The following is a 20302-nucleotide window of genomic DNA, read 5'->3' as shown; positions in this document are numbered from 1 at the left end:
GAACCTGCTCTTCCAGATGCCAAAGGTCCTTTCCACCACATTCCTCATGCTTTTGTGATCACGGTTGTACCTCCTTTGGCTAGGTGTTGAGGGGTTGAGGTAGGGGGTGAGAATGAACGAGCGTAGGGCATATGCACTGTCGCCTACAAGGAAAAGGGGTAACATTACTCAAATGCATACATGTACTTCACAATGCAATTTTGGTTATGGGGGTCTGACACTGTGTCTTACCTAGGAGGTATCCTTCACCAAATTCCCCTGCCATCAGCCGTGCATAAATGCCGCTACTCTGGAAGATATAGGAGTCGTGGGTACTCCCCGGAAACTTTGCAACCAGGTCAGTGATGACACACTTAGCATTGCATATCACCTGCACATTTATGGTGTGCCGTGACTTCCGATTGCGGAATACGTATTCCGTGTCAGCAGGGGGGCAAATCGGAATGTGTGTGCCATCTATGCAGCCAATGATGTGGGGGAATCTTGCCATCTGATAGAATTCAGCTTTTGTCTGTGCCAGTTCTGCATGGGTGGAAGGGAAGGAAATGTAGTGGTCCATCCTCTGGATCATGGCATCAAGGAACTTGTGGAAGAACCTTGACAGGCTGCTCTGGGTCACCCCTCCTGCCACTGCAACTACACTTTGATAGCTGCCAGACGCCAGCAGGTGTAGGCAGCATAGCACCTGCACCTGCACAGGGATTGCGTGTGCCCTTGGGGTGGGGTGCTGCAACAGGGGTTGGAGGTCCCTAATGAGGTCTCTGATGGTCTCTGCCTCCAGCCTGTACCTCTGTAGGATCTCTGGATCTGTCAGCATGCACAGGGTGATCCGCTGTCTGTACACCTGCTCCTGTCTCAGCCATTCCCTCTCTCCTTCCTGCTGTAGCCGTAGCCGTCTTGCTATGACATAGAAAGCTGCCATGTTGCAAGTAGAACTGCATTTTGGGTCCTTTTTTATAGGTTGCACCTGGTTACCACCTGATTCCAATCCATGGTAATTTCCGACTCTGAAATACCGAATTTGAAGCAAATTCGGTATTTCAGTGCTTACCTACATCTCAATCTTCAGCTTTTCGCATCGAATCGGATTTTCACCGATTCGGAATTTATACCAAATCGGCGATTTTACCGAATCGGAAAGTCACCGAGTCGGTAGAATTCCGATTCGGAAAAAAGTAGGAATCGGAAAAATCTCCGATTAGGTATTCTACCGAATCGGAGATTTTTCCGATTCCTACTTTTTTCCGATTCGGAATTCTACCGACTCGGTGACTTTCCGATTCGGTAAAATCGCCGATTTCGCCGGATTTCGGCCTCCTACATCCCGTTGTCTCTATTCCGATCGGTAACGGCCGAAAATACCGATTTTCGGCCGTTACCGACCGACCTACATCGGGCCCTATGTGCCAAATGTGATGTATGTGGTGCTTGGAAATGTGATTCATGTAGAATGATGTATGCACCTCTAAATGTGTTTTTGTATGTATGAAGTTATTTGCATAATATGGTTTATGATCATGAGAGTATATTCCACTGTGAATTAAGCCCCTATTGTGAGTTATGCACAGGAAGTGAGGGTTTCATGTGTTTAGACTTATGAGATGATTGCATGATGTGTTTATGCTGATGAGGTTGGCGTACAATAGAATTTGAGCCTAATTTGGTACTGTACATAATGTGGTTTATGTTACAGGCTGTTGCTGAGTACAGTGGTTACCAGTGATTACTGGTTGTACGTTTATGATATGTCCTATTTTTACTGAGTTCACTTTGTGTTGGTTCTGACAGTGGTCCAGTGGGCCCTGTTAGGTGTAAATAATCCCTTGTTGAATTGACCTGGTGCCAGGTGGCACCATGTATATTATGTGTTTACTATTCTAATGTGTTATGAGAATACAAAGGCTATTTTTTATATAACCTTGTGTGGAGTTCCTTTTGTAGTGTGCCTGGGAGGTTGTTGCTGAGTGCATTCACAAATCCTTTACATATGGCCTCTGGGATAAGCCTGACTGCTTGTGCCAAGCTACCAAGGGGGTGAGCAGGGGTTATCTTTGGCGTGTAACTTCCTTGCCCTGACTAGAGTGGTGGTCTCTGCCTGGCTTAGGCGCAAGCCTTAGCCAACCAGAGACCCCATTTCTAACAGCACCTATAGAGGAATTTAAAACAGCACATTCTAAATCAAAGTCAGAATATGTTGCACAGGTTAAGAATGCAGTTCAAGAGCTATTCACAGGGTTAAACAATATTATCAAGACTTTGCACTGGATACCAGATCTTGACAAATGGTGCAGATGATGCTTTGAGCACACATAATTCAGTCTTCTGAAAATGTTGAGAGGAAGCACGATGTTATAGAAATACTCCTGTTTATAAAATCAGGATCTCCCTATGACTCTTGTGTGGCTTTTCCTGTCCTTGTAAATATGGGGCAGTGAAATGGTCTGCTAGTGCGTCACAAAAAGTGACGTACTGGCAGCGCAAGGGGCTTGTAAATCTGCCCCCAAATGCTGACCCTATGAACTGAAAAACTATAGATCAATCTGCCTTTTACCTCTGCCAGTGAAAATCTGGGTAAAGCTCCTAATATGGAACTACCTTCAATTATGGAAAATCATAATCTGTTTGCCAGCTCCCAGGCGACTTTTAAGAAATATATGGTCAAGTCTATGGTGCTTTCTGGATTAGCAACTGGGCCTGTACCTGGTGACTTTGTGTGTAATCTAGGTGTGATTTTTTACAAAGATTTGGCATTTAAAGCCCGAATTAATCAGGTTATGCAACTCATTGCTACATGATTTTTCTATTCATTACACTTTTGTTGTGTTAAACAGCTATCCAAGCATTGATAGCCCCCGTCTGGATTAATACAAATCTCTATTTTGGGGAATTACAAAGGCATTAATTTCTACATTTCAGGTAGCGCGAAATGCTGCCTCAAGACTGTTTTAGGGAATGAATAGGTCATGCAGAGCCACTAAATAACATACACTGTCGGCCAGTCAATAAACGAATCATGTTTTAGGCCTTGTGCATTGCACCAAGGTACTACATGGGACTGTCTCAGCGTCGACTAGATCAAAGTTCAGATGGGATGTCCCTAGTAGGCATTGTAAATTAGCTGAAAGGAAAAAAGTTGTGGTACCAAACAAAATGCTGCAGACGTGGAGGTAGGTCCTTCCCGCTGCTGACTGCGAAACTCTTGAACCCTCACCCTAGGTTAGTGAAGTGCACAAACCATGCACACTTTTGAAACCTTATTGAAACCAGGCTTTTGTCTTGTGCATTATGAGCGATTTCTTTCCTAGTCAGCCCTCTCAGCGCCAAGCAGCCCAAAGGAAAAGGGCGTGTTCTACCTTTTATCTTCTCCCATTTTACAGGAAGAGAATACCCAAGTTGCCAGAACTTAAAATCCAGAAGACCATGCATCACTATTCACAAGTTGCTCAGCTACTAGCATGTAGCAGTTGAAAAAGGTGAGGAAGCTGCTATTTATCCCTGCTCATATTAACAGTGTGTACCTGGTTATCCTAAATGGTGATCTACCAAATAAACATTGAACTGAAATAATATGTGACATAATACAGTAGCACAACCATATAGAAATTGGACTGTCAATATTGCATATATATATTGGTTGCCAGAAGTGAAGCATCTAAACTTGGGAAGAACAAGAGCAGACGAGTAAAGGAGGAGGCAACTGGAAAATGCACATCATACTTTTTTTTTAGCAGAGCATTATATAGCGCAAACGAGACCCGAAGATATTGGGTATCAGAGCACTTTACACGAGCATCAGTTTCGTTACAGAAGCACACATTCTTTTTTGTTAGGCACATGGGGCCTCATTTATGAGGCCGTGCGTCACTTTTACGCTACTGGTGCGTCACATTTTGTGACGCACCAGCAGCGTAAAAAATGTAACTTGTTAGACCATATTTACAAAATGACGCATCTATGTAGATGCGTCACTTTGTAAACCCCTGCACCACATTATACCTGCGCGAGGTATAATGTATGCAAGGAGATGTTCCGGCGCAAGAAGGGGTCGTAGAAGTGACGCAGTGAAATCTATAAGATTTCATTGTGCCACTTCCAGGACACAAATGCGTCAATATCTTACACCTGCCTCACAGCAGGCGTAAGACTGACGCAGGCCCTTTCACATGGGGGTTGCCCCATGTGAAAGGACACATTGCTGGAGTTGCGTCACTTTTGTGACACACTCCAGCAATGCGTAACTTTTGCCCTTACAGATACGTCAGAAATACTGACGTATCTGTAACTCCTTGCAACATGATGCGTCATACATTAAATATGACGCATCAGGTATGTTGCAAGGAGTGCGCACTGAGAAGTGATGCATCGCTGCTTTCACGCAGCGAAGCGTCATTTCTCATAAATGAGGCCCATGGAGATTAAGTGATTTGCCCAGGATGTTGAACGTCATTCCGAGACTCGAACCCCTGTCCCCAGCTTCCAGGTCGACGACTGTAGCAGTAAGGCTACAGAAGGCAATTTGCCAAAAAAGAAACTTGAAGTCATAGACTTTAAGCATTTAACATGGACTCAGGGAGAGATAGGTGTTTGCTTGGCAATCACTAAAGGCTAATCTTTAATTACTAGTCTCTTAGAAGAATTGATTACATGCATTAATTAATAAATTACTTTAATTAACTCTCTAATCGCTAATCTCTCAGAACATTCAATTGCCTATTGTTCAGACCTTTGAAAGAAAACAATATAGGAGATAGTGATTAAAAAACCACACACATTAAAAAAACAAACAGAATGAAGACTATATGCTGTAGCCAAAAGTATGATTTGCTCAAAATAATACTGAGAAAGGCTAGAAATGGTTATGTACATGATGGTTTTCTACATGAAACCAAAGTATTGTAATAGAAGTCAAACCTGCTAATGGCTGCATCCTCACTTAAAGCCAGACATCGCTCTACAAAATATGGTGTACTCATTTTTTTTCCTTTTTTTTTTCTTTTTTAAGTTCAAACAGAGTTTATTGACAGTCATATATTGAACGTATACAGAGTAAGGGTACAAGAAGAAAAATACACAACAAAATAAGTGAAATAGTCATTCAAAAGGAGATAACCTACAAACATAACGAGCAATAATAAAATATGCAGCAATTGTTGACATATGATGAGCAAAAGGATGATAGAAATAATAATAATAAAAATTAGATAAAGCAGCGAAGGGAACTCATGGAGGTTTAGCAACTTCTTGTTGAAAGGACGTCAAGGGAGAGGAGCGGAGAGCAGACGTATCAAAAAATGAGGCAACTGGTTCCCACAACTGTTTGCGGTTTGGGGCCAAAGCTAGTGGATAAACAAATGTTGTGTCCAACCTATGATTGTAGCATATAGCATACCACCACGCCTGATATGAAAGTTTAGTGAGATCCTTCCAATTTTTAGTAATCTGTTGAAAAGCTACTGCAAGTAGTAGGTCTATTATTTTAATGTTGAAGGTGCAATGATCCCAAATGGGGGAGATACTACCTAGAAATATGTGAGAGAGATGGAAAGGGTGCTTGGTGGAAAAAATATTATTGATTTGAGACCAAACCTTGACCCAAAATGTGTGAACCGGTGTACAAACAAAAAGCAAGTGTGATAAATCCGCGTGTGGGGCCGAGCAGGTCCAACATGTATGTGTAAGGTCGGAGTTCTGTTTGGAAAGAGTAAGTGGGGAGAGTAAGAGTCGATTGTAAATAAAAAATAAAGTTTGAATAATATTTGCAGCCCTAGAAGATTTCCGTATCTTTAACCACACCCTGTCCCAAACCGTAGTAGGCCATGAGGTACCCACATCCATCTCCCATGCTTCCTCTACTTTGGTCTTTGTACGTGGTGATGCAGATGCATGGAGCAAAGCATAAATCTTGGACGCCCTAGATCCTGTAGACAGTATAGTACGCAAGTGAGATGTCATGGAAGATTCCTGAGGGAGCATGGGTGGCAATGTAGTGTACGAATCATATGCCGACTGAAGTGCTTGTGTTAATTTGAAGTACTGAACACGAAAAGAAGAAGAGGGATGAAAAGTTGCAGCGGCTTCTGCAAAAGAAATGATGTGAAATTGCTGGAATAAATGACGTACCCATATAAGACCCCGACTTCTCCAAGACTTCCAAAAAAAAGGTTTATTGTTTATTAAAATCGATGTATTGTTCCATATAGGTTGGTCTAAAAAAGAGGAAAATAAAGGGGGTGGTAAAATCTTAGATGTGTATTTGAGAATCGGAGTTGACAAAGATTGCGGTGGACGAGAAAAAGAAAGGTACTCTAGGAAAGAAAAAGGAGAAATATATGTAAATTCCAGCGATGACCACAAGGGAGAGAATGTGGAAGAATCCTCAAACCATCTGGATGCTTGATTTAATATAAAGGATTTGTGATACAGGGAGAAATTTGGAAAATCTACCCCGCCTTCTGCTTTCGGACGTGATAATTTAGATAAAGACATGCAAGCTTTTTTATGTCCCCACAAGAAAGAAGATAAGATAGAATTAATTTTCTTGAAATGGTATAAAGGAATAGAGAACGGAATGTTAGAAATTATTAATAAAACCAAGGGGGAAAGTATCATTTTGATGGTATCCAATCTGCCACACCAAGATAAATATAAAGGGTGCCACTTTGTGGTAAGGTCCTTCAACTTTTTTAAACATTCTTCCATACAGCGAGAAACTGTACCGGAAAGAGTAGGAGTAAAGTGAAGACCCAAATATTTGATACATTTAGGGTTCCATGTGAATCCCGAAATAGTGAAGTCTGATTTATAAGTAAATTTGGTCAATGGTAGAATCTCGCATTTATCTTTATTCAATTTGTAACCAGATACAGAGGCAATGGAATCAACTTCAGTCAAAAAGGCAGGTAACGAAGTCACTGGCTCAGATAAAAATAATAGAACATCATCGGCATACGCCGCCATTTTAATTGTGGACTGCTTGAACTTAAAGCCCTGTATGGTATTATTTTGCCGAATTCGCAATAGGAAGGGTTCTAAAGCGAGATTAAATAAAAAAGGCGAAAGAGGACATCCCTGACGAACCCCTCTACCAAGTGAAAAATAAGAAGAAACACCACCATTTGCCGCGATAGCAGCTCTGGGGTGCGAATATAAAAGAGAATTGAGGGTGGAAATTCGTGGGCCAAAGCCGAACCACTTCAAGGTTTGAAAAAGATATGACCATTCGACACGGTCAAAAGCCTTTTCCGCATCCAACGCTATTGCAGCAAGAGAGTGAGAAGAATGAGAAGTCTTAGAGAGAATGTCAAAGAACAATCTGGTATTGTCTGAAAGCAGTTTACCCTTGACAAAACCAGACTGCTCCTTTCCCAATAAAACTGGTAAAAAAGGATTCTAAACGGAGATCCAAAGCTTTAGAAAAAAACTTGTAGTCGATGTTGACTAAAGATATGGGCCTATAATTTTTACAGCACTGAGGGTATTTGCCTGGTTTGGGAAGAATGCATATGAGGGTGTCAGAGAATGATCCTGAGAAGGAACTGGAATCTAAGAAAGAGGAGAGAAGTGCATGTAATTTTGGGATAAGTAATGTGGAGAAATGGAGAAAACTTCTACTGTAAATCCGTTCGGACCTGGGGCTTTATCTTTTTTTAGCGATTTCAAAGCACAAAGAAGTTCTTTTTGAGTTAGATCTGATTCTAATGGAGAGAGGTCAGGAGGGGTATCGAAAGGAGATTTAATGTCAGAAAATAACTTGGATATGTCCTGGGTCGTAGAAGTCGACTCGGATGAATATAATGTTTCATAGAATTGAAGAAATGCCGTCAAGATGTCATCATCTTTATGATACAATGTAGAATCTTGACTATATATGCTTTCTATATGAGTCTTATTCTTCTTGACCTTCAGATAGTTTGCCAATAATTTGCCGGCTGTGTTTTGACCCCCATAAAATTTGGCACTAGAGCGCAGTAACAAATTGGAAGCATTATTTGTAGTATCCTTATTAAATTGTAGTTTGGTGGTTATGAGCTCATGTAAACATTCCTTAGACTTAGAAGTAAAGTAAGAATGTTCCAACTTCTTAATCTCAGAGAGAAGGTCGTTAGTAATTTGTTCTGCTTTCTTACGTTTGCGGGAAATGAAACTAATAATAAAATCCCTAGCGGATGACTTAAAGGCATCCCATACAACGGGAAAGGATATCTCATTGGAATCATTTCGTATGAAAAAGTCATGAAAGAAGGCAGTAAAGGAGGAAACAAAACCAGATTCAAGAAGATGGGAATTATTGAAGCGCCATTTCTTAGTAAGGGGAGGCTTCTGCAAAATATCAAGGTGTATGGAAACTGGCGCGTGATCCGAAATCAAAATAGACCCAATTTCAGAAGCAATCAATGATTGTGAGAGATGGTGTGAAATAAAAAAATAATCTAATCTAGATTGAGTCTGGTGAGGCGGAGAGAAAAAAGAATACTCTCTTAGAGTGGGGTTGCATAGTTTCCAAGCATCGATGAATTTAAATTGATGAATGAGTTGCGTGAAAGACTTATGTGATTTATGTAGAGAGTAAGTGCTGGTAGAATGTCTATCTAAAAAAGGGTCAAAAATGTCATTGCAGTCTCCTGCCAAAATAAAATTATCCTCATAATGTTGGGTAATGTGAGGGGATAGTGAAGTCCAAAAAGATGCATCTCCTGTAGTAGGGGCGTAAATGTTTAGAAGGGTAACTGGAGTATTATCTATAATAAATTTGACTAACACCCATCTGCCTATTTGATCTGCGGAGTTAGCAACTATCTTGACTGAAAGGGCTTTGTGAAATAGAATGAGAACTCCATTACGCTTGCCATCTCCAGGGGAAAAGAAGACCTCCCCAACCCAACCTCTTTTTAGTTTGGCAAATTCTTCGGGAGAAAGGTGTGATTCCTGAATACAAGCAATGTCTGTTTTAAGCTTGGCTAAATGTGTTAAGACTCTCTGCCTCTTTATGGGAGAGTGCAAACCTCTAACGTTCCAGGAAACAATTTTTAAAGGCATTCAACAATAGATGAAAAATATATATTAAGCTGGTCAAGGTAAAACATCATGAGAAGAAAATTACCAGTAAAAGTAAAATATTCAATACAATGCAATAAAAGTAAACTACAAAAAACTCTTAAAGTGAAAAAATATCTAATGTACTGAGTACAACATATTTGAATGAGGGAAAAACTAAAGTTAATCAATATAAGCATGACCGCTCAGCCCTCCACAGGGCTTGGTCGCCCCACTCACTGCTGCCGCTCCTGCCTGCCTTTGCCACCTCCTGCCTGCAGATTCCTTCGCTCGCTGCCCGCTGCTTCTTGGAATTTCCCGCCGCTGCCTCCCTGCGGCCCACCCCCCTGTGATTCCATTCGCCGCCCCGCTCCCGCCACCCAGCTGCTCCTCCCTCCCGGCTCCTTACTTAAGGGGACCACAGAGTGTGACCGCTCAGCCCTCCACAGGACTTGGTCGCCCCACTCACTGCTGCCGCTCCTGCCTGCCTTTGCCGCCTCCTGCCTGCAGATTCCTTCGCTCGCTGCCCGCTGCTCCTGGGAATTTCCCGCTGTTCCTGGGAATTTCCCGCTGCTCCTGGGAATTTCCCGCTGCCCGCTGCTTCTTGGAATTTCCCGCTCCTCCCACCCCGCTCCTTACTTATGACGCCCCCAGAGCGACCGCGCAGCGGACGCGTGCAGCGGGAGCGCCGATTGAGCGTTGAAGGTGCGCCAAAGGTAAGCCCGTCTGCGCCCGTCCGCGCCTGGCCCGCGCCCAGCGCCAGGACCCCTGGCCCTCCCCGCCGAGGCAAGACGACTCGACTGACCTACGACGCCGCCACTCTCAACGCACTCAATGCCGGCCGGACCCACGCCTGCTGCCGAGCCACCCCGAGACGCACCCACGGACCCTTCACCTGCTGCACCTGCAAGTTCACCTGCCTCCGAACCTGCCCCGCACCAGCCAAGACAAACTGATCAGGAGCGGGTCCTGATCAACACCCGCTCCGTCCACAGACACGCCGTGGAACTCTGGAACCTCCTCGACGCTACATCACCGGACGTCGCCTTCCTCACGGAAACCTAGATGAACGCCTCCTCTGCACCCGACATCACCATCGCCATTCCGGACGGGTACAAGATCATCAGGAGGGACCGCATCAACCAGACCGGAGGTGGCATCGCCATCGTCCACAGGAACACCATCCGCATCACGACCGACGCCAACGACTCCTTCGCCGCAGCCGAACATCTCCACTTTCAGATTCACACCGACCCTAAGACGACCCTCAGAGGCACCCTCGTCTACAGACCCCCGGGACCACGCACACAATTCAGCGAAGACATCACAGACTTCATCAGCCCGCACGCCCTCCCCTCCACTGACTACATCCTCCTCGGGGACCTCAACTTCCACCTGGAGAACAACAAGGACCGCAACACCACCGCCCTGCTGGAAAACCTCACCAACCTCGGACTCAAGCAACTGGTCAACACCCCCACCCACTACGCCGGCCACACGCTTGATCCCGTCTTCTCTTCCAGCAAGTACATCACCTTCAGCCACGCCACCGGACTCCACTGGACCGAACACAGCTACGTCCACTTCAGCTTCAAAAGATCCACGACCAACCACCACCCGCAACAGGTACCTCACAGGAATTGGAGCAAGGTCACCGCAGACCAGCTCACCACCTCCCTCAGCCAGAGCCCACCCGCCAACACAACGGACCCCAACGAAGCAGCCCGCAACTTCACACAGTGGCTGACCGCCTGCGCTGACGACCTCGCGCCACTAAAGAACCCTCCCAGCAGACCCAGAAGCAAGAAGGCATCCTGGTTCACCAACGACCTCAAGGACTCCAAGAAGACCTGCCGCACCCTCGAGAAAGCCTGGCTCCTCGACCGGACTACCGACAACATGACCGCCCTCAAACACGCTACCCGCAAGCACCACCAGCTCATCCGCACCACCAAGAAGAAATCACTGAAGGAACGACTGGACAACAACGCCCACGACAGCAAAGAGCTCTTCACTATCGTCAAGGAGTTCTCCAACCCCAGCACCGGCACCAACGACATCACTCCGTCACAAGACCTCTGCGACTCCCTCGCCTCGTTCTTCCACCGCAAGATCGCCGACATCCACAACAGCTTTGGCGCCCCACCCACGCACCCAACCGTCAAATCAACGCCCCCCCACCGCCACGCTTCGCACCTGGACCACGGTGACCACCGAAGACACAGCCCGCACGGTGAACACCATCCACTCCGGATCACCGACCGACCCCTGCCCACACCACGTCTTCAACAAGGCCGACTCTACCATCGCACCCCCACCCCGGACATCATCAACGCCTCCTTCAACGCCGCCACCTTCCCGGAGAGCTGGAAGCACGCCGAGATCAGCGCCCTCCTGAAGAAACCTACAGCGGACCCCACCGATCTCAAAAACTTCCGCCCCATCTTGCTCCTCCCTTTTCCTGCTAAACTCATCGAGAAGATCGTCAACAGACAGCTGACTGCCTTCCTCGAGACGAACGGATCCCTCGACCCCTCGCAGTCCGGCATCAGAGCCAACCACAGCACCGAGACCGCCCTCATCGCAGCCACCGACGACATTCGGACCCTGCTCGACAAGGGGGAAACAGTGGCCCTCATCCTCCTGGACCTCTCCGCTGCGTTCGACACGGTCTGCCACCGCACCCTAGTCCAGCGCCTCAGCAACATCGGTATCCAAGAGAAGGCACTGGAGTGGATCATCTCGTTCCTCGCCGGAAGCACACAAAGAGTCCGCCTCCCCCGTTTCACTCCGAGGCCACCGAAGTCATCTGCGGCGTCCCGCAAGGATCTTCACTCAGCCCCACCCTCTTTAACATCTTCATGAAACCTCTCGCAGCCATCGCACGCCAGCACAACCTCAACATCATCTCTTACGCCGACGACACCCAGCTGATCCTCTCCCTCACCAGAGACCCCGACACCGCCAGAACCTGCCTACACAAAGGGATGAAAGACGTCGCCGAGTAGATGAAGGACAGCTGCCTGAAACTGAACTCGGACAAGACGGAAGTCCTCATCCTGGGATCTTCGCCTTCTGCCTGGGACGACTCCTGGTGGCCCCCAGCCCTGGGCACCGCACCCAAGCCAACCGACCACGCAAGCAACCTGGGCTTCATCCTGGACCCCTCCCTCTCGATGACCAGACAAGTCAACGCCGTCTCCTCATTGTGCTTCAACACCCTGCGTATGCTTCGCAAGTTCTTCCGCTGGATCCCGACCGAGACCAGGAAGACTGTCACCCCAGGCACTTGTCACCAGCCGACTGGACTACGGAAACGCCCTCTACGCCGGAACCTAAGCCAAGCTACAGAAAAAACTCCAGCGCATCCAGAACGCCTCCGCCCGACTCATCCTGGATGTCCCCCGACGCAGCCACATCTCCAGCCACCTGAGGAACCTGCACTGGCTCCCCGTCGACAAGAGGATCACGTTCCGGCTCCTCACCCACGCACTCAAGTCTCTCCACGACCTGGGCCCCAAGTACCTCAACGACCGCCTGACCTTCTACACGCCCACCCGCCAGCTACGGTCCACCAGCCTCGCCCTCGCAGCCGTACCACGCATCCGAAGAGCCACCGCCGGAGGAAGATCCTTCTCTTACCTGGCTGCCAAGACTTGGAACTCCCTACCCATCCACCTTCGGCTGACCCAGGACCATCTCGCCTTCAGGAAATAACTCAAGACCTGGTTGTTCGAGCGGTAGCATACCCCTCCCCCCAAGCGCCTTGAGACCCTCCCGGGTGAGTAGTGCGCTATACAAATGGCATGATTGATTGATTGATTGATTATAAAACGTTCAACACAGTGACTGATTGAATAAAGACTAGAATCATGAACACCTAGACCATACAAAAAAGCGAGTAATCAATAATATGAGAGAAAGAAGAGAACAGGAAAGAAAGAAAGAAAACAGAAAAAGGGCCAGGAAAAGATATGGGAGACGGAAAATACTGAAAATATAACATAGCCAAAGGAATGAGAATAGAAGAAAAGTAAGAAAAGCAAAAGGTACAAAAGAAGGATATGAATGGAGAAACAAGACTTACAGAACATCCAAGACATGTACAAGGAGGGAGGATGGAGGCCACATAGAGCAATGACAGGCTCGAAATGAGGGGGAAAAACACGTAGGGCGGAGATCTATAGAAATGAAAACAAAATATTGGAAGAAAAACATTAACAACTAGAAATCTGAAATAGTAAGCAATATAAAACATTGTCTAAAAACCAACATTCAAAAGCAATACATGCAGGTGAGCAAAACCTTGAATCAACAATAATGAAAATCAGGTAAAATGAGACGTAGATGCAACATCCATCACAGTGGAACTATGAGAATAGAGAAAACTTTTCAGCTTCAAAGGGTCCTCAAAAGTGGTGGTTCTGTTGTTAAGAGTCACCTTAAAGAGACAGGGATGGAATAGACCATATCGTGCTCCAAGCGAGCGCAATTGACGGCGTAGGGACAAAAACTCCTTGCGTCTGTCAGCAGTAGCCTTGGCATAATCCTGAGAGAAAAAAAGAGAATTGCCCAACCATGAAATTCGCTCCATTGCTCTTGCAGCTGATAGAATTTTGAGCAAATCAGTATACTCAAGGAAATAGAGAATGACGCCCCTTCGTTTCTTGGTACCCGAATTGGACATCACAGCTGGAGGAGGTCCCAGACGATGCGTCCTCTGTATATTGAGAGTGGTACTATCCGGTAATGAAAGAACTTTTGGTATGAAAGTCTTGAAAAACACAAGAGGATCCGAGCCCTCTGTCCCTTCCGGAAGACCATAAATTCGGAGGTTATTTCTTCTATTCCAATTTTCTAAACTTTCGAGTTGCTTATGCATGTCCAGAACCTGTGCACACAACGGATCCACTTTAGAAACAGAAGAATTCAAGGAAGAAACATCCTGTTCCAATTGGGTAACACGACCATCTACATTCAGTAATTTTTCAGTGATCGTTTGGAGTGTGGATCTGGTTTCATCTATGAAAGGACGCAACGCCCTTATCTCCTTCAATAGGATATCCATAGTAGCCGTGTTAGGTTGCTTTGGGGGAGAAGGGGGATCCTTTTTCAACCTTTTCACAGCACTTTTGTAGCAGAAGAGATTGACGGGTTTGATGATGGTGGTGAATGTTTAGATGATGATTCAAGCAAATCCTCCATTGTGAGACACTGATATCTGGAGCTCGTATGGACCTTGAAGTTACGTGAAACAACTGAAGATTTATGCAAGTCCTTGGATAACCTGCCCATCAAGGAAATAAATAGCTCAAGGAAGCTCAAATGCAAAGCAATAAAGAGCTAAGTGTAACGCCTCACATAACAATATATAATTACAACAGAAGCTGAAAAAGTAAATGTAACATAAAAAGAATAGCTTAGGTATGCATTCGAGAAAATTCAAATGCCACTTATTCAGAGATAGTAAATTCAAAAATCTATTATGCACATAGTGTTGATAGACTAAAACGCAGCGAAGTGTAATAGTAATGTATACTGCGCAGGAACATCACCTAAACCAAGCTTTACCTAAGAAAAAAGGAGGTGAGAAAAAACATATGCATATATACTCAGAATGACATTATAATTAAGCCACGGCTCAATGGGTAATACAATACAGATCATGTGAAAAACATTATGAAAAAAGGCGCTAGTCTGAGAGTCAATGAAACATGTGGAAGTCCCAAAACGCCATCTAGAATAAATAGGAGAAACCTGGTGCCAAAAGTTCAGTTGTAAATATGGAGATTAGGCAGCAAACTGAAATCAGCGCATATTCAACCAATGGGGCTATAGCTTGAATGTAGGAGTGGTAGAAAACCCTCAAAGGCATGAGTCATTTTGGAAAAGGTGATGAGTAATACATAAACAGTCTCCACATACATATACTAGAAACTGCGCCGTGAAGCAGGCTATTTTGATGAAAAAAGGAAAAGAAAGGCTGGAGTTGTTCACTGGACAGGCAAACAGCGAAGGATATTAGGTATATGGCCACATTTGGCAAAAGTGGCGTTAATTCAAAGGTGCAGCATTAGATATGAGGTAAAGCTTACAAAGAGCGCAGCCTCCGACAGTATAACCAAGAAGCCACTAGGAGCCGAGCTCCGTCAGCGGGTCCCACAAAATGGCGGCCGCGTCTCCTCAGAGAAATGCTTAGGGCGTTTTATAGCAGGCCAGGAGCTGCGCACACACAAGCAAGCTCATGAATAAAGAGTCATGAAAATGCGAAATCCGGAGAAAAGCGGCATATAAAATTCCGCAGGTAACAGGAATGAAATATCCAGACCGCCGCTAGGAGCGAGGCTCCATCAGCGGGGTCTAGAAAATGGAGGAGTTAATCTCACCAGGCTCCGGTGAATGCGGGATGCGAGCAAACAGGTTATTTCGGCCTCGAAAGCTCCAGCGAAGACTTCACTGCGGTTCCCGAAGGCTTCCCACGACTGCTGCCATACTTCAAGATTTCCAAAACGAGTGAAGGAGTCTCGCCAGGCCGTCCCTCACTGCCGCCTCCCGGGAGAGTCACGAAAACGCCGCCATCCTCTGCGGGCGCTAGCCAAGCCCCCCACAAAATATTGTGTACTAATAACAAGGGTATTGTGGTCGATTATAATCCTGATAATAAAGATCTATCGCAACATAAGTTAAATGATGAGAAAACATATGGAAAATGGAAAAGACATGAATTCAATACATAAATTGGTTGTCAGGATAGGGTGCATTCGCATTAGATTCACAAAGGTTTTAAGTAAGATTTAAAGCATTTTAATTATTAGTAACTATAACAAAGGCATATACACCTGGCATATGTAAACCAGCCATTTTGGTAACAAGAATGAAATCTGGCGACTTATTTAGAGTATGACAGAATGGGACATCCACCAAAAAGTGGTGGATGTGCCACTGGCATATTGAGAAATCCTTTGACATCAGTGCACTCTTTATATTACACATGGGACATTCACCCTTGTCCATGGGACATCCGTCGCGTTTTGGCCATGCTCCTGATTTCATTTAACTCTAAATAAGGCCCCTAGTGACAAGAATGGTGGATATTGAACAAGCAGCTGTTATCACTGGCAAACAAGGCCGACAACATGAAGAACAACCATCAGCTGATAAAACGGGTGGAGAAAAGGGCTTCCAGTTATGATACTCAGGACTGAGGCTGGGAGTTAGATATTATCAACTGACTATGTTGGTTTATTTTTTCGAAAGAGGTTGATTATGTTGACAGATTTATCCAGGGCACTTGAAGGAGTTATGCAGATTTATGTGCCCGGGTGGTAGATGCCTGTGTTAAAGCAGGCAATTGTACTACAGAATAGCGGAAAAAGTAGGGTGTGATGTCTTCCTAGTGCTGTTCACTTCAGCAAACAAAGGGGCGTATTTATGAGTCCTTTGCAACGCCTTGGCCTCACTTGTTGTGACGCTATGGAGGCATACCAAATGCACCATGTTGCTCCATATTTACAAAGCGAACCATTGAGGTAGATGCGCCACTTTGCAAACCCCTGCACTACATTATACGTGCGTCAGGTATGATGTATGCAGGCATGGGCATTCCCCCGCAAAAAAAGCTCGTAGAAGTGTTGCAGTGAAATCCATGAGATTTCGCTGCAACACTTCTAGGATGCACCTGCGTCTAATCCTTATGCCTGCCTCACAGCAGGCATAAGACTGACGCAGGCCCTTTCACATGGGGCTTGCCCCACGTGAAAGGACACATGCAGAAGTTGCGTCTGTATTCTGACACACCCCAGCAATGCGTCACTTTTGCGCCTTCAGATACTTCAAGAATACTGACGTATCTGTAAATCCCTGCGACATGGAACATCTTCAGGAAGGATAGAGCCAAGGGAAGGGGCGGAGGGGTGGCACTGGTGGTGAAGAAGGGCACGGTGTGTACCATCTTGCCTGCGGATGATATCCGCGGCTCCGAGTCCCTCGCCTTTTCGATCACTCTAGCTCCGCATCAAGCAGTTAAGGGTTTATTAGTATATCGACCTCCTGGCCCGCCTGGTACGTTTTTTGAAGACCTCGATTCGGTTTTGCTGGGTTTGGCCCTGAAAGCAGAACATTGCATAGTGGCTGGGGACTTTAACTTTCGGATGGACGATCCGTCTGACCCGGCTGCTATTAAACTATTCGAGGCTATGACCCCGCTGGGCCTTATTCCTTATCTGCAGGGGCCGACGCATGTTAAGGGGCACACTCTTGATCAGGTCATCTCCACATCTGCTCTTGTGGTGAAAGAGATTCTCCCGGTGCTGTGGTCTGATCACCGGCTTGCCAAATTTGTGATCAGAGGCACAGCCAGGTTGTCCATCTCTGTGCCGCAGCAGCGGGGTCGAGTGTCTAGAGCGTTCAATAGAGTGACTCCTGGGATGTTGGCTCAGGCCGCCACGGATCATCCCTGTCCTCTCTCAGGCGATCTGGAGAGAGATCTGGAGTCCCTGCAAGCATGGCTTTCCGATAGGCTTAATGATCTAGCCCCGGTGCTGCCCCCCCCGCTCGACATCGAAACGGGTCTCGGCCCCCTGGTTTACCTCTGCACTGTGGGCTACGCGGCAGCAGTGTAAGGTAGCCGAAAGGGCATGGCGGGCACACTATGATAGTGTGGACAGGTCGACCTACAAAGCGGCGGTTAAGGCCTATCACCGGGACATTCGCCTTGGGAAAAAAGTCTACCTTGCAGGGAGGATAGAAGCGGCCTCCAACTCCTGCAAGGAGATCTTCACTATTGTGAGAGAATTCATCTCCCCTCGGTCCATTACATCTGAAGAGGGGCCCTCAGAATCCTGGGCTGCGGATCTTGCCCGTTTTTTTACAGACAAGATCAAGCTCATACAGGACTCCTTTCCATCTGGAGCACCTGCAGGGCCGTTTAAACCTGCGGTTGATATGTTCCCGCCGGCCTCGCATGGCGCTACGCTGGCTGTATTTCCACCTTTGTCAGCCCCTGCCTCCTTAGTGCTTATGGGCAATCTGAAATCTGGGTCGCCATTGGACCCTTGCCCAGCCAAATTTTTGGCAAAGATCGCGGAAGTGATCAATCCATTGGCGAACCCTCTTCTGAATTTCTCGTTGAGTCAGGGAGTGGTTCCGCAGGCCTGGAAGCAGGCAATGGTCATTCCGCTGCTTAAAAAGCCTGGTCTAGATCCGAAGGCCCCAGTGAACTATAGGCCTATTTCTTTGCTGCCGGCTCTCGCAAAAATTTTGGAGAAGCATGTTCAGATGGTGCTCTCTAACTTTTTGGAGACTCACGAGATCCTGCATGCCACCCAGTCTGGTTTCCGTTCAAATCTCAGCACCGAGACCGCGCTCCTCGAGGTTTCTGAAACCATTAAAGGGGTGCTGGATTCCGGGGGCAAAGTCATGCTGGTGTTGTTGGACCTGTCGGCGGCTTTTGACACCGTCCCCCATTATCGCCTTCTCGCAAGACTCTATGAGATTGGCCTTCGGGGGACGGTGCTCAGCTGGTTTTCTTCCTTTCTAGCTGGCCGCCGGCAAACGGTCTGGGCCTCTCCAGACACCACCGTGAGGCCGCCTCTGGGTGTTGGGGTCCCTCAGGGCTCTATATTGAGCCCGACCCTCTTTAACATCTTCATGACCCCTCTGGCGGCATTGGCGGAGTCGTTTGGGGCCCGGATCGTATCTTATGCCGTCGACACCCAGCTCCTCTTCTCCTGCAAGAGAGGAGGAGACTTTGATGGGGAGAGTATCCGGGATTGCCTTGGGGCTGTTTTTCTATGGTTCCAACTGAACAGCCTCAAGTACAATTCCGATAAGTCCGAGGTACTCTTCTTTGGGTGTGATACGGAGCCAATCTGGCAGGCCTGGTGGCCCATCGATATGTTTCCCCCGTCCTGTTCCTCCCCAATGGCTAAGAACTTGGGGGTTAAGATGGACAAGGGGCTAACGATGAAGGCCCAGATCTTCGGGGTGACTGGCACCTGTTTTGGCCTATTAAAGATGCTGCGGAGGTTTTTACCTCTGCTGTCTGAGGAACACAGGAAGCTGACCGTGCAGGCTCTGATCGGCTCTAGGTTAGATTATTCTAACGTTCTTTACCTGGGCCTACCAGAGTACTTGCTGCAGCGGCTTCAAGTCGCGCAGAATGCAGCAGCCAGGGCCATCTTTGGTCTAAATAGACGAGCCAGCGCTTCGGGTCTATTGTTGTCGTTGCACTGGCTACCCATCCGCAAACGGATTGCCTTTAAGGCAATGACTTTGGCCTATAAGGCTCTCCATGCGGTGGGAGCCAAGTACTTCCAAAAGAGACTTGCCTTTTACCATCCGGCTCGCTCGTTGAGGTCAGAATCTTTATTCCTGGCGGCTGTTCCGCGAGTGAAGAAAGCGCGTCTGGGTGGCCGCTCCTTTGGTTTGCTGGCACCACAGATGTGGAATTCGCTTCCGCTCTCACTTCGGGGAGCCACTAGTCTTCTTGCTTTTAGGAGAGGTCTTAAAACTTGGTTGTTCACCCAGTAGGCCTCTCAGTCCCCCTTTTTACTGTGTTTGTTCTTGTTTTCTGATTTTACCGTGTTATGTTATGGTGATGTAGTTCTCCTTACCTAAAGCGCCGGGACACTCTTTTTGAGTAACCGTTGCGCTATACAAAAAAATAAATAACATAACATAACATAACTGTACATTAAATATGGCACATCCAGTTTGTCACAAGGAGGGCACACTGAAAAGTGTTGCATCATTGTTTTCACGCAGTGATGCTACACTTTGCATAATTGAAGCACAAAGTCCTGACAGAAAAAGAATCAAACAAAAAATTGTACCGAACTGTCAAGGCAATACTGTAAGGCATGGAACATATGAGTTGAGTAGTATATTTAAAAAAAATATATATAATCTGTATCCTTTTATTGAAACTGATGTTGCAAGTTGTATTCAAAAGGCTAAGTTGTTTACTATGAAATCAGTAGCTAAATTCATTGGCAACAGTGGCGTAGCAGAGGAGGCGGTCCGCCCCAGGCGGCACTTTTTTGGGGGCGGTAGCAGCTGGCGGTTGCACAACCCTGCAGGTACACGGCAGATGCTTTAATTGTCACATACTGACATACACGTCACCGACCCAGCCAGCACCCATACCGCAAGCGCGACTGTGAGTCTGTCACTGAGGAACCCTGTCTGCACATGTGACATGCAGTAACTGCCTGCAAGTCCAACGGCTGCAGTGCACGCACGCACCACCTAGCATAGTGGTAGTGGTGCG

The sequence above is a fragment of the Lissotriton helveticus genome, chromosome 4_1 (assembly GCF_964261635.1).
Source record: "Lissotriton helveticus chromosome 4_1, aLisHel1.1, whole genome shotgun sequence".
NCBI lineage: Eukaryota > Metazoa > Chordata > Amphibia > Caudata > Salamandridae > Lissotriton > Lissotriton helveticus.
The sequence above is the reverse complement of the archived record's forward strand: the minus strand, read 5'-3'. Positions refer to the sequence as shown.